Below are 14592 nucleotides of genomic sequence, written 5' to 3'. Positions count from 1 at the left end.
TGTCACTTTTGATTCTTCTTTTGAGGGTTTTTTTCTTGCAGGTATTTGAATTCAAAATGAATTGGCAGCGTGTATCAATTCACCAACATTGTTCAAACATGAAAGGAAATAATTCAGGTATTGTATAAGACCATTCTACTCAAAATGTGCAATAATATCAGACATGGGGATTTAAGAATTGAACTATAACACTTTTGGATGACTTGAGAGACTTGACTTTGTGGCAATTACATTTAGACTCGATCTGGTGACTCCTTTCTTCACAGACTAGTTTTGACCTGCTTGTCTGATGGGTGTAGCGTGCAATAGTTTGAGAATCACATATATGTGAGCAAAAGATCCTATAAGTCCCTGTAATGAGATCAATGACAATAGAATAGAGTGGTTCTGGCTGTATCTAGGTTAGCATCAAAAATTAATTGCTTTTAGGAAAAGATGTATGATGTCATGTTGTTATGAGGGCTGTAGTTAACGTGGATGTTTTAGAATGCTTCTTTTAAAGGATTTAAATGCATTTTATTTAAAACTTTTGCATGCCATGGACCCAACATTCACAATCAGTAGGGTTTTTTTATATTATTATTTTTTTATTATTATATTAATCCAGTCATGGATAAGTTTCGCATTACATTTTTCTGGTTGAATATCCTGCCAGAAACATCACATTATGAAAGCAAAATGGTTTGTGAATGGCAATTGACATTGAATTTAACAAATCAACCACTATAGTTATAGAGCAAGACATTTCTTTATTCATATTTTCTTATTCATTAGAGCTAATTAAGTTACAAAATTATTATAACATTATTTATTAATATGATCTGACAACTTAAAAACAACTTAAAAAAAAAAACATTGTAAGTCTGTAAACAATGACTTGATTGTAACCCCCAAAATGCTGGGTTGAAAATGGACAAACCCAGCGGTTGGGTTGAATGTTTGCCCAACCTGCTGGGTAGTTTTATTTAACTCAACTATTGTTTAAAAATTACTGTATTGTTTGCTTAAAATGAACCCAAAGTACACTGGGCAAACATTTAACCCAATCGCTGGGTTTGTCCATTCTCAACCCAACTTGGATTGTTTTTAACCCAGCATTTTTTAGAATGTAACTTGCATGGAAAATGCATTAAATTAATCTATGAAAGGTATTGTTGTTATGATCTTATTAGATTTTTAAAGTTCTTCCCTCCCTGTGTGTAAATCATTATTATTTTTGTAGTCTGATTTTTTGTCGTGTGATTATCTAAGAACTGTGTTATTCTGTTCTGACAGTGTGAACAGATTTGTGATACTCTTTCTGCTCACAATGCTACTTTCACATCCACAAGGGTGTAATTTCTTGTCCTCTTTTTTTCCCCCCCCAACATTTATTCCTTGAATAAAGAAAATACAATGGCACTGTGAAAAGAGAGGCACCCTAATGGACCTGACCTCATCTGTTTCTAGGCTATTAGTATAGTCTTTCAGTTCAATTTCATATTCATGCCTCAGAGAGAAAAAAAATCATAGTCAACAGATTTTGTTGACAGATTTCTCCTTTAATACCCCTCAGCTTTGTCTTTTAGCCTGCACTGTTCTAATTATACAGTCCAATTAGTGTTAGAGGAACTCATCAATGCCGTGGCTGAGGCGAGTGGCCCAGTTCTGTTCCACAGTTGCACACTTAATGTTTGGACCTATCAATCAGATTCATTTCTGAATTCTGAGTCATTGTAATGTAATCTAAAGAATTACAAACGATATAGAAAAACATAATGGATCTAATTGTTAATAAAACGCCTTTATAATAATTCATAATAGAAGAGAATGCTAGCGCTAATGAGTTTTACTGTAACATGTTAGTCTGCTTTAACAGGTCTCTGTTGAGATAATGCTCAGTGAAGTTATTATGCAAATATTTTGAAACCTAATACAACCCAACAGATCCACCAAACGTATCTTTCTACACAGTCTTGCTCTCGAAACAATTAAAGCATTACAAAGGTTGGAATAATTTGCGATTCAGTTGGAAAATTCTCCCGAAGGGCCAAAGTATAATGAAACGTTGGAACAATCAGTTGTGATTCTTGCGTGATTGATTATTGTCTTGTAGTTTGACGTTGTTCTCGTTTTTATTCGGACGTCTGATGAGCCCATCTAGCAGTTAATGACTTCCGTTCGGGGTGCTACTGCAAATTAAAATTGTGTGTGTGTGTGTGTGTGTCCCAATGTTGTTGACATTTTACTGAGAATATTCTTTAACAAAACTTAGACTTTGATACTTGAGTTCAATTCAGTAGAGATACACTATCCTTCAAAAGTTTAGGGTCAGTAAGATTTTAAGAAAGTATTACATTATTCAGTAAGAATACATTAAATTGATCAAAAGTGACAATAAAGACACTGATACAAGCCTGCAAGACCCCAGATATTATAGAAAAGTGCTTCTTTTGTCATATTCCTTTTTTGCCCTCTTTGTTTGTCTTCCTCAGATGTACTAGTTGCCACAAAAATAGACCTTGAATGAGTCCCGCAATGTCAAATGTATTTGATCCCGTCTGCATAAATTGCTTGGGGAATCAAACCGTGATGAGCTGTACGACACAGAGCTTGCTAGTGTGTAGCAATTTCCCACGCTGCCTTTGATGACTACTTTTATGGCGCAGGAGCTAACTCTGGTGGATTCTCCACGCCCCTGTTCAACATGGCAGCTTGCATTAAAAATAATGAACTACATAATTGCCCATTTCATTACTGGCCCATAGATGACACACAGCCTTTTTGTGTGTAGATTGAGGGTAATTACTTCCCGGGACCTAGATGCCCTTTCCGAGACGTACATTGTGCTCTAGTGCGAGTCTTGTTTATCTACCGCTTTTCCGCTAAGAACAATGAGCTCTCTCTAGAAACCATTTCAACAAAAGGGCAGAGACTTTGTGGAACTACAAATGCCCATATAAGGCTTTCCTGGTTTTTACGTTTATTGGTCTGTATTTACAGAAGTGACCAACGATTCCTCTTGGGCAACACATTATGAGAGACATCAAAATTTTTGGGATAATGTGTATCAGACTTGCTATGCAGAATATAAATAGAGTACTTTAGTATATTATAACAGCTTCAACCTCTTTGAGTATAAGACTACTATAAGTATGATTTTAGGAAGGGATTTGCCAACTTATATTTACATGAACATAAATTAAACCAGGTAAGGTAATGAAACAGTAAGGTAATTAAAATTGGCTTTTTGCAATTTTACACACTAGGATTTGTCAATTGGTCAATCAATCAAATAAACCAGTCAATTAATCAATCAATCCATCAATCCATCAATCAATCCATCAATCAATCAACCAATCAATCAATCAATCAACCAATCAGTCAGTCAGTCAATCGATCAATCAATCAATCAAAACAAAACCAACAATGAGCATATGAGAAAGAAATAAAGTATAGATGTAGACAGGCTCAGCTGTAAATACTTATAGTCCTTGAAACCCAAGCATATGATAGCCTGATATGGAGCTATAGAAACAACAGTGCATGAGTTGAAATGAATGTGAAGGCCTTATCTGATATTGTTCCATGCGGTATTGCGGTAATACAGCAAGTAGGCCATGCTTCCTCTGCCCAACAAATCTGACTTTCTCTACTACCCACTTGGGTATATACCAGTCACTAGAGCATCCTAGCACCGCTAGCGGTGTGTAGTAGCATTATCCTAAGTGAAAGAGGCCTGAGCCTGTTACAATATGTTGGGCCAGATAAAATTGTTTTCTAGAACTTTGGCCCTTAAGCTCAGACTGGATGGGATCAGAATATGATTAAGTGGACACTGTTCAGTGATAGTGAACTACAGTGAACCACTAACATGAGCATCTCTATACAGTCTATATAGGCTAGTTGGTCACAGGAGCACTAGGGGCCAATCTAGACAGGAGAAATGCATCATGGTAACTTCTCGCCAAGGTCAATCAGTTTTTTGTGTAGGATATTATGTTCCCTTAAAAAAGTACACAAGAAAAACCTCTTAATAATTGCTTAGGAGTCACTGACTTTAAATGATATAATTGTGTGTCAAAGACATAAAAAGCTAATGAGTGAAATTTAGTGTACAATTGCTGTTACACTATTGTTGTATATCAAATTATTTGACGGTTTTAAAATTACTGTGTAAAACACATTAAATGATACCAGAAAAGTCTTAGTAATTGACACTGTATGGCCTTTGGATCTTAATAACTTACCACACTTAAGATGACATATGCATATTTACAGTAAAATATTGTTAAAATTTTGTACATTTTTGTGAATAAAAAATAAGATTCACATTATTTACAGTGAAAACAAAGGCCATTATTAGAAGTTAATCTGTGACAAAATAGTAGTGTTTCTATGTACTTTTGCTATCAGTTATCTACATTAGTTTAATTTTACATTTTATGTTGTTTACTTAGTGTTTACTGTATTACCTTACTGTGTTATCGTGGTGGTATTTTGTCTTTATGCGAGTAAAATTTTAAAGTAAAATTCACTTGAAAATGAAAATTCTGTCATCATTTGCTCATCCTCATGTCATTCCAAACCTGTGTGACTTTCTTTCTTCTGTGGAATATAAACGAAGATATTTTGAGAAATGTCTCCGTGTTTTTTTTTGTTTGTTTTTTCCATAGAATGGAAGTCAATGGTCACCAAAACAGTTTGGTTACCAACATTATTTAAAATATCTTCTTCTGTGTTCTGCAGAAGGTAAAAAGTCATACAGGTTTGGAATTACATCAGATTAAATGATGACAGAATTTTCATTTTTGCACAATGCCTTAATATATAAGTGGTTATGAAATTTCTCATGTACCATCTTAAATTCATTTTTTATCAGAACCCATGATCCTCCCTGCACAGCCCAGTCCTGATGTTAGTGTTTAAAAGGAATGTACATAACAAAACGGGAATGGACCCGCACTTATCAGCTCATATGCGACAAAACGCACCATTTAAGTCTAGACATCCCTGAGGCATACACGCAAACTTGTTTAGTGATGTTATAAATGGCAGATGGCTGAATGAGACTACTTCTGCTTTTAGATGATCAAGAGAGCAGACAGAAACAACTCAAGGCACTCTTACCAGACTATGGAAATTATGAAAACAATTAGCGTCATCCCCATGGAACATTTGGGCAGGACACTTTGCAGCAAAAAACTGCATGCTGTGAAACATTTTTGCCCAAATAGTGTTTTCTGTTTCCCCTTTTAAACCTTGCGAGTGAAAATTGCAGAAAGTGATATAAGTGTAATTAGGCAGATTGTTCAGGTGATAATTGGATCCAGACACTTAACAAGCAGGTTAATGGCACGACTGCCGTGCTAATGGCAGAAGTCCAGATTTTTGACGTGCTAAAAATTAAATCCAAATCCTGTAAAATCCTGACCATCCGCTCAAGCCTTGCTATAAACATTTTCACTAACTGAAGCCATGACCACTGGTCTCCATACTCTTGTTGATTTCTTTCAAGGCAACGAGAGCTGCCACATGAGAGGGATTTAGTATAGTCTATCCACAGTAGTAATCATTTGTCAGGCTGTCATAGGTGTGGGGATTGCTGAATGGGAAAGTGGTGCCTTCGGGCATAGCTGGGAGCAGGTTTATAGATCTGACACTTGCTCTGACACTAGAAGACTACTCACACCAGGACATTACTCTGTAGAGGCACTAATCCAATGAGTTTACTATGACATACTGTGAGGACATGTAATATAGTCTATTGTCATCAACCTTAGCTGTCCAATCTAGTTATCGCATTCTGCTTCCCCTTCCACTGTTACCATTCACATTTCATTATTTCATGTTTGTGCTGTAGGACCAAAATCAGCTCAAATGAAATAATTAATTTATAAGGAATTATAAAGAGTCATTTAGTTTACGACCGAGCAACTGAATCGTCCAGCGTTCATTCGCTCGGGCCGTAATAAGCTCTTGTAGCGGATATGAATATCCAACTATCGTGAAAACCCTGATTAGAGCCCAGTAACTTTAAGATTGACGGTTTAAGACATTAAATTTTACAAACACATAATACAAGACACTTTCTTTTAAAATTTACTAGAGACTTTATTGATTATTCTAACACAAACTAATCTAACACAAACACGCACACACACACACAAACATTCATTCACGTTGCAGAAAGAAACCCAGACAGCAACCTAGTGTTGGCCCAGATCTGGCACACATCTGGTACATGTGGATTACATGCGTACCAGATGTGGGCCGGATCTGGGCCAACACTATGTTGCTGTCTGGGAAGGAAATGGGAGAGAAAGGTTTTTTAAGAGAGAAAATGAAATGATGAGCAGGATTTCTAGCAAAATATGCACTTCAAAAGACCTGACCTGGACGAACCATGAATCATTAATTTAATGCACCAGTTTAGCTTTAGAATCTGGAGGTACTTGCTTGTCGAGTCGACTTTAAATGGGAAACTCGTCGTCGGCGTGGCGAGAAGGGTTTTTCTGAGTCGATGATTTGTCTTTTCAGGTCCAGATTGTGGTTAGGTAAAAACCAATCATGTTTGAGCGTGCTGGCAAATGAAATGAAGTCTCTTGTAGTGGCTGGATTTTAAAGTTAAGGCGGCAAAAGTCGTTGGTTAAACTTTGCGGCAAAACTTAGAACACGAGACTCTCAACGGAAAAGAAAGTTACAGTAAAAGAGAAGAAAAGTGAGTAAAAGCTGGATGGCTTAAATGAGCTGCTTGTCTGTCCGTTTGTCAGCTTAGTCTTGTCTTCATTTTGTTCTTCTTGTTACTCCATTGTTACTCGTTACCTAGTTCTTTGTCTTGTGACTATTTAAACTTAGGTGTTTGTCCCACCTCTGAGAGGAGTTCTGACCAATCAGGTATCATCTTGTTTCAAAAGGTGGCTTTTCTCCGGCCCCAATCATAAAATAAGCGTTATCTCCGGTTTCTGGAATTGCCGGCTTTGGCAGAGAGTACCTTAGACATAATTTCTATTAAATGGAATATGATACATTTTACACAGATTTCATTCAAGCCATGATTTAAAGGAGAAGAAGAGATTAAAATGTATATCAAACACGAAATACTTTCATTCAACCATTCAATAGTTATAGAGTTACATGTGTTGTGGGTGTTCTAAAACATAACTGATTACATGTGTGGACATGATATAAAATGTATGCAATTGAAAGATGTTTGATAAGTCCGTTTCAAATTGTTTGGAACAATTCAATGCAGTTTTAGTTGTAGAAAGAGTCTCTGTGAGTTTTTCTGTAAAGTTAGGTCACTCAGAGAAACAGGCCTGCATTGTCTCTGTCTCTTTTGATCTGGAGATCAAAGACTCTTTATCTTCTTTTCGATCATTTGGTTTTTACACATGGCTTGAGTTTTTTCACCTCTCCTTCAGTCAGGAAGCATGGGTGCCATAAAGTACCTAGCAGGGAGTTGTTCTGTAGACGGACTGGAGCTGAAAATTAGGTTCTCTGAGTTTGGGTTTCTGGAATAATGTTTTGAAAGAATCACCTGAATGATTCATTTGTCTGGTTCGTCCACGGTTCCTACAGCGCCTTTCGAATATTTTATTTGAAATGTCATATACGCTACTGTTCAAAAGTTTGGGGTCAGAATTTTTTTTTTTTATTAAGAAATGCATTGTTTTATTCAGCAAGTAAGCATTAAATTGGTCAAAATTTGTAGTATAGACATACACTGTTACACTCGGTTGCAAAAGTGAAGTAAAGATCTGGATCTAAATGCGGCAGTTGGATTTATTAAAAGATAACTCAAAGAACGGTATTAACGTGCAAGACCAAGAACTGAAAAAACAAAACAAACACACACACAAAAAAAAAAAAAACCCACAGGGCTTAAATACTTAAACCAATCAACAAAACAAGAAATCAATCAATCAATGAGAAACCATAGAGACAAACTCAAACACAGGAAACTGAACTAAAACATGTGCCACTGCCAAACCAACCCAGACAGACACAGGATACCCATTACATACACACAAAAAAATTGGTTCTTCAATGGTTCCTTGGGGTGATTGAGGTGCTATATCCACCTTATTCCTATGCCCCACGACACTTTGCGTGAATTATGGGTGTAACTTCAGTTAAACTGTAAACAATCAGTGAAAGGCTCGCTCTATGAACACAATAATATGCTTTAAAAAAAAAAAAAAAAAACTGGGTACAATGAGATAACATTATTCTACTTACCTTTCAACCATTGAACATTAAAAGTACATTTAAAAGTGTAAAAGCACCAACAAGTTGCTTTTAACAGACCATGAATAACCCCAAAAGCACGATTCTTTCCACAGCAACATATGGACGGGTTAAATATCACTGTGGTCATATATATCTGTAATATGTAACATACATAATCAAAAATGTTCATTAACTTCAGCATTGCGTGATACTATTTCAAAGTGATTTCCATCATTTTGACAGATAATAAATTGTATTTACCTGCTTTAGAAACATTCCGGTAAACACTGCTAATATAGGGATTCGAAGTGAAAAGAGGAGACGATTACATTTTAAAGCATCTGTGTGAAAACAAACCTGAAAAGAGAAGAGAGGATTTGGGGAGAAACACAAGAGATTCTTCGTGCATTCCAGTGAATTATTAATGGAATATATCGTAAATTAAATCAGGAGAACAGACCACAAATGTGCAGTATATGTTGTCCTTTTTCATACTGTTACAGCGAACTACAAAGGGAAAAAGACATGACATTCTCATGACATCTGAAAATAAAACATGAAGGAAAATTCACAGCTCATTCAGTCAAGCTGGTGGATAAGCTTTATTTGTAGTGCAACCATATGATTTGAAATGATTCATTGCAGTCTTTTTGAATGGAAGTTCCCCAAACCGGAAGTGCCACCCATAAATCAAAACGCAGTAGGCTCATCAGGAAAAATGTGGATAGCACCAGTGCCATACAAAGAACCCGTTTATCTTAGTCTCTTAGTTTAGTTGGGGAAAGGATTAAAAAACCTTTTTGCCCCTAAGGCCCCCACACAAGACTTTTTGACCTCAGAAAAGCATAAAAGTGATTCAAAACAGCTTTTGTCATTGTAGTAAATTCCCATTCATAGCAAACATATGAGAGTGGAGTAGCATATCTAAAATCTAAGGAGGAGAATGGGGTGGTGGTGCAATGCAACAAGACGGAGTTTGGATACTGAGAGCTGTCAGTTGCAGGTTAAATTATGTGGAAGGAGGAGTACAATTGGAGGATGAGAGAAAGCTAAGACATGGTGAATTGCTGTGGTTTTTGAATGAATGTAAACTGATAAGAGGCTTAACAGTAGATGTTTGTGAAGTCAGTTATATGCTGAAATTATGTCACAAACTTCAATAAAAAGGCTATATTCATATGTTAACTGCTTTGTGTTATTTATGTAGTCAGCTAATTAGGCTATATTTTGATGCTTTGTGATTGAAGCATTCTGTAAGTAATGTTTTCAGTCAACTCTTATGGTTCTACATTGCACAATTTGACAAAGGTGCCAAAGCACCTTTAAAGATAGGTGCTACATCGCACTTAAAATGGTTCCCCTATGATTACAAGCCAAATAAACCACTTTTAGTGCTATTTAGCACCATTTTTGTTTAGAGTATATGCATTGTCATGCAAAAAAAAAAAAAAAACCTTCAGATATTTCAAATAAATGCTAAACTTATCATCAAAGAATCCTAAAAAAAAAAAAAAATCCATCATAATTTCCACAAAAATATTAACATTGTTTTCAATATTGTAAATAAATAAATAAAAAATAAATTCTCAAGCAGCAAATCAGCATATCAAATGATTTCTGAAGGATCATGTGACACTGAAGACTAGAGGAATGATGCTGAAAATACAGCTTTGCCATCACATTAATTATATTTTATAGTGTATTAAAATAGAAAACATTTAAAATAGATCATTTATTCATTGTAATACTATTTCACAATGTTACTGTTTTTATATTTTAATATCACATAAATGCAGCATTGGTGAGCATAAAAGACTCATTTAAAAAAATAATTAAAACATCTTACCAACCCCAAACATTTGAAAGGTAATGTTAATGTATAAGATTAAAAATTTTGATAACACTTTACCACTTTACAGTAAGATTTAATTTAACATTATTTAAAGCATTATGTGTCATGAACAAACAATTTACAGCATTTAATAATATATTTTAATATTAATTTATATTGTTTATCATTAATTAATTTTCTTTGTACATAATACATTGTTAATTTATATTTTTGTTTTATGTAGAAATGAACATTAACCGGGAATAAAAAATGCTGTAAAAAAATGTTGGTTGTCATTTCATGTAAGCTGTTGCATTAACTAATGTTAAACTAGTGTAATCAAAACTTCTTTCTTTCTTTCTTTCTACTCATGTACTAATTTTTATATGGCAAAATACCCTGTAAATTTAAAAAAGGTGACCAAACTCATTTTAAGATAAGACTATATATCATGGCTTTCTGGCATATTTTATACATGATAAGAGACTTTACTACTACTTACCCGTCCCTTCAAGGTTCTGGAACTCACCTGCATGGCACAGTTCAGTTCTGCCACTGTCACAGCTCTTTGGCAGCTCTGTTCCTGAAGCATGGAGCTATTTTTACCTGCCACTCTTGTGTGACTAGAATCTCTGAAGTCAATCAGAACCTCTGTAGTCAAGACAAGGATATGCCACATAATCAAGAATGAATAAAAAATAAATAAAAAAAAGGTAAGCAGACAGTAGGTACCGTTAAATCTTGAATGAGGAATGACAGCATGAAGAAAGTACACTGTAGAAATGGAAAGATGTTTAGTCAATACAGAATGAAGTTAATTCTATTAGAGTGATTTATTAGGAATTAGTACATTTAGCCTGTCACAATAATTCACTACAGTATTGATCAGTGCTTCAATGCTTATCGTGCAGCACTAATGGCCTATAATCTTTGACTAATGTCCAGCAGTTTGTAGTGATGACTCTTTGTTAAGCCCCTCCCACTTGCTTACTGTTGCTAGGTTTGACATGATTTCCCAGCATTCAAATGAACATGACTTTCATAGACTTATATTAGAAAATAAGGCAGACAGTCAAAGATATGATTGGTCAGTGATGTTTTTAAGGTGGGGCTTAGTGAAGAGTCAGTTGTGTGACACTGACATCAATAATTACTTTACAATCTGTTGTTATTAAAGGGTTAATTGACCCAAAAATGAAATTACGCCATGATTTACTCACCCTCAAGCCATCCTAGGTGCATATGACTTTCAGATAATTACAATTGGAGTTATATTAAATAATGTCCTGGCTCTTCCAAGCTTTATAATGGCATTTGGCAGTAAATAAAGGATGAGATTTTGAAGCCCAAAAAAGTGCAACCATCCATCATAAAAGATATCCACACGGCTCTGGGGGTTAATAAAGGCCTTCTGAAGCAAAACAATGCATTTGTGTAAGAAAAATATCCATATTTAAAACTTTAAAAAGTAAAATAATTAGCTTCCGACGTAGCGATTTACGGCAAAAGAGTACTCTGACCTGACGCATGACGTATTGATGAACACGGAAGCACAGAGGAGAGAGCAAAACAAAACACTGTAAAACCGAACAGTGAAATTAATTAAATTAAATTAGTTCGTTTCACTCAAATAATAATGAAAGTTCATTGTACTTAATAGAAAAAGTAGCGTGAACTCAAAATTTGATTGTAGTAAGTATGATTGAGTTGCAGCAGATTTCTAATTCACAGTATGCGTTGCATCGGACTGTATAGGGTCAAATAAATGTAACTTTATTACTTTGAGTTTGATTAACTTAAACCATTTAAGGCAATCGGTTTCCTCAAAACATTTAAGTAGCTATATAGTTGTTAAGACTTAGATTTGTTACCCGAATTCAAACTGAATGAGTGGAATTAACTTAAAACTAAAACTTGACTAAAACACTAAAATATAAATGAATTTAACTCAATATATCAGTTTACAGTACTCATACTTATTGGTTTTAAAACTTAAATGGTTTAAGGCAATCGGTTTCCTCAAATGGTTTGAGTTACTGTAACTTATCGGGTTTTACAGTGGTCTAAAACGAGAATTTTTAAAGAGAAATGAGGATTTCGATATAAGAAAAGAGGAGCTTGAGTTTGTTGCCCAGCCGTATTTGTTTGAACAGCAAGAGGCGTCTAAGTTTACGATACTCCTACATTGCGTCTGGGGTAACTCTTTTGGCGTACGTGCATACAGCTGTCTGACTGTATTCATCTGAAAGAAGAAAGTCATATACACCTAGGATTGCTTTAGGGTGAGTAAATCATGGGGTAATTTTCATTTTTGGGTGAACTGTCCCTTTAATAAGCTTGCACTAGACATAGACCGTCTTGAGTGTTGTTGTTCTGTGCTTTTATGCTTCTCTATCTGATTTGGCTTTTCCTCTGTTTTTGTAGCCTGTATCCAGACGGCATTTCCTTGAAGCACATACTGTCAATGTCCTCAGTGAGATTATTCACAGAAATTGATCAGATGCAATTCAGACAGTTGAGGCCACATAACATTAGTCACTTGCATTTAGCACATCTTTTTTTCCATATAACACAATATGCTGCTTACGTCAGAACCTTTTACATTATTCTAAGTAGGTTGGAGCTCTATTCATAGGCATATAAGTGACCAATGGCAGCTTTTAGGTCAAACAGGCATACCTAATGAGATCTAGATGAAGGTTATTAAATTAAAGCTTTAGTCAAATGAGGTGTTCCATCCTTAATGGAGGTGTAATGAAAGACAGAATGTATTAAGCTTTTGCTTCATTTCAAGCTTTCAAAAAAGTGACCATATGACAGGTGAGTTTGGGTAACCTACTTTGTAAAATGGAGTTTAGTCAAAGTAGCTTTAAGGCTTGAATCACTTTGCATCGTGTGGACACATTTTTAGTATAATTTAATTATGCGATTTGTATGTATCCGTAGCTCCCAATTTGATTTGGAATTTCAATTTAATTCTCCAAGAGACCCCCTTAAAAAAAGGTAATGAATAGTTCCCTTTGCTATTTTAGCCATAGTGTCATGTTAATTGATTTGCCATAGTTATATGCTGTTAAATTAGCATCACATCAGTTCTATCATGACCAGCCACAAAGAACACAAGATGTTTAACAACCATGACCTTATACTGATCACAACAAAATCAAGAAATTTAAAACAGCTTAAACTGCACAATTTGTAAAAAGACAAATCACAGTCTATTACCCTTTTTATTAGTTATTTTCTTAAAATTAGGCTCACTCTAATACAGCAGGGGGTGAGAAAGCAGTTTGTTTGTCCAAATAGTGTTTTAATGCATGGTTCTAATGAATCATGTTGGCGCCACAGGAGGGCCAATATAGAGTAGTGAGCTTAAGCTGGGCGTAAAACTCAGCTCATCTCAAATGCTTTGATATGGAGGCAAAAGCATCCTGCTGTTTGTCTGTATCCAGACGCAGGTGCTTTGTGAATGTCAGGGTAGGTTGAGTCACAGGGATTACTCTTCTGCTTGTCTACCACAGTGGGGAGGCTGACAGGCGAGAAGGAGACAAAGAGGATGAGAAAATAATGTCAGTCTACTGTGACACAGCACTTTGACCGTTCTGTCCAACTCCAGCCCCATAGGATCACATTATATCGGCCCTACAGAGATTCAAATGTATTTACTCGGCTATCAGGGTGTTTTAAAACTGACTGCCTGTCAAAATTGCACAGCAGTATAAAAAGCAAGACCTAAATAGTGCAAATAATGCAGTCACAATTGCAGTCTGCAACAGTGTTTAGCTTATAATGAATTTTTTGATATTAAGTTCTTAGTTCTGTGCTTGACATGTTGGTTTTTCAGAGTTAACACAATCCCTCCGAAAACAATTTTCCCTGGCTTGGCTTGATTGCTTCAGTGGGATGATTGATGACACAAGAGTGATGAAGGAAGTTGACATATTGCTGTCTGCCGGAGATGTCATGGGGGTACGCATGGGGAAGTTGATGATATTTTGGTGACATATAAGGAAGAGCAGTGGAGACAATGCTCACAAATCTTGCAAACGGGAGGCATGTGTACATTTTTTTATACTCACCAAATAAATAAATAAATATGTGGACATAAAATATAGATTTGAGTTAAAAAGTTCACCCAAAATTGAAAATTCTGTCATTAATTACTCACCATCAAGTCGTTCCAAACCTGTAAGACCTTCGTTCATCTTCAGAACACAAATTAAGATATTTTTTATGAAATCTGAGAGCTTTCTGACCCCCATAGACTGCAACGTAATTACCACATTCAAGGCCCTGAAAGGTAGTAAAGACATCGTTAAAATAGTCCATGTGACTACAGTTGTTCAACCTTATTGTTATGAAGTGGCAATAATACTTTTGTGCGAAAAAAACAAAACAAAAACACTTTATTTCTACAATTTCTGTCAGTCTCCTACGCTGTTGACGTAGTAAACACAGTTTACTTCCTGGTTCTACGTCAGAATGCCAATAACACTATCTCACGACCAATTCGTACATATTTAACGACGTGGCTAATTCATACGACTTTG

This window comes from Ctenopharyngodon idella, chromosome 2 (assembly GCF_019924925.1).
Source record: "Ctenopharyngodon idella isolate HZGC_01 chromosome 2, HZGC01, whole genome shotgun sequence".
In the NCBI taxonomy this organism is placed as follows: domain Eukaryota; kingdom Metazoa; phylum Chordata; class Actinopteri; order Cypriniformes; family Xenocyprididae; genus Ctenopharyngodon; species Ctenopharyngodon idella.
This window is presented reverse-complemented; position numbering follows the sequence as displayed.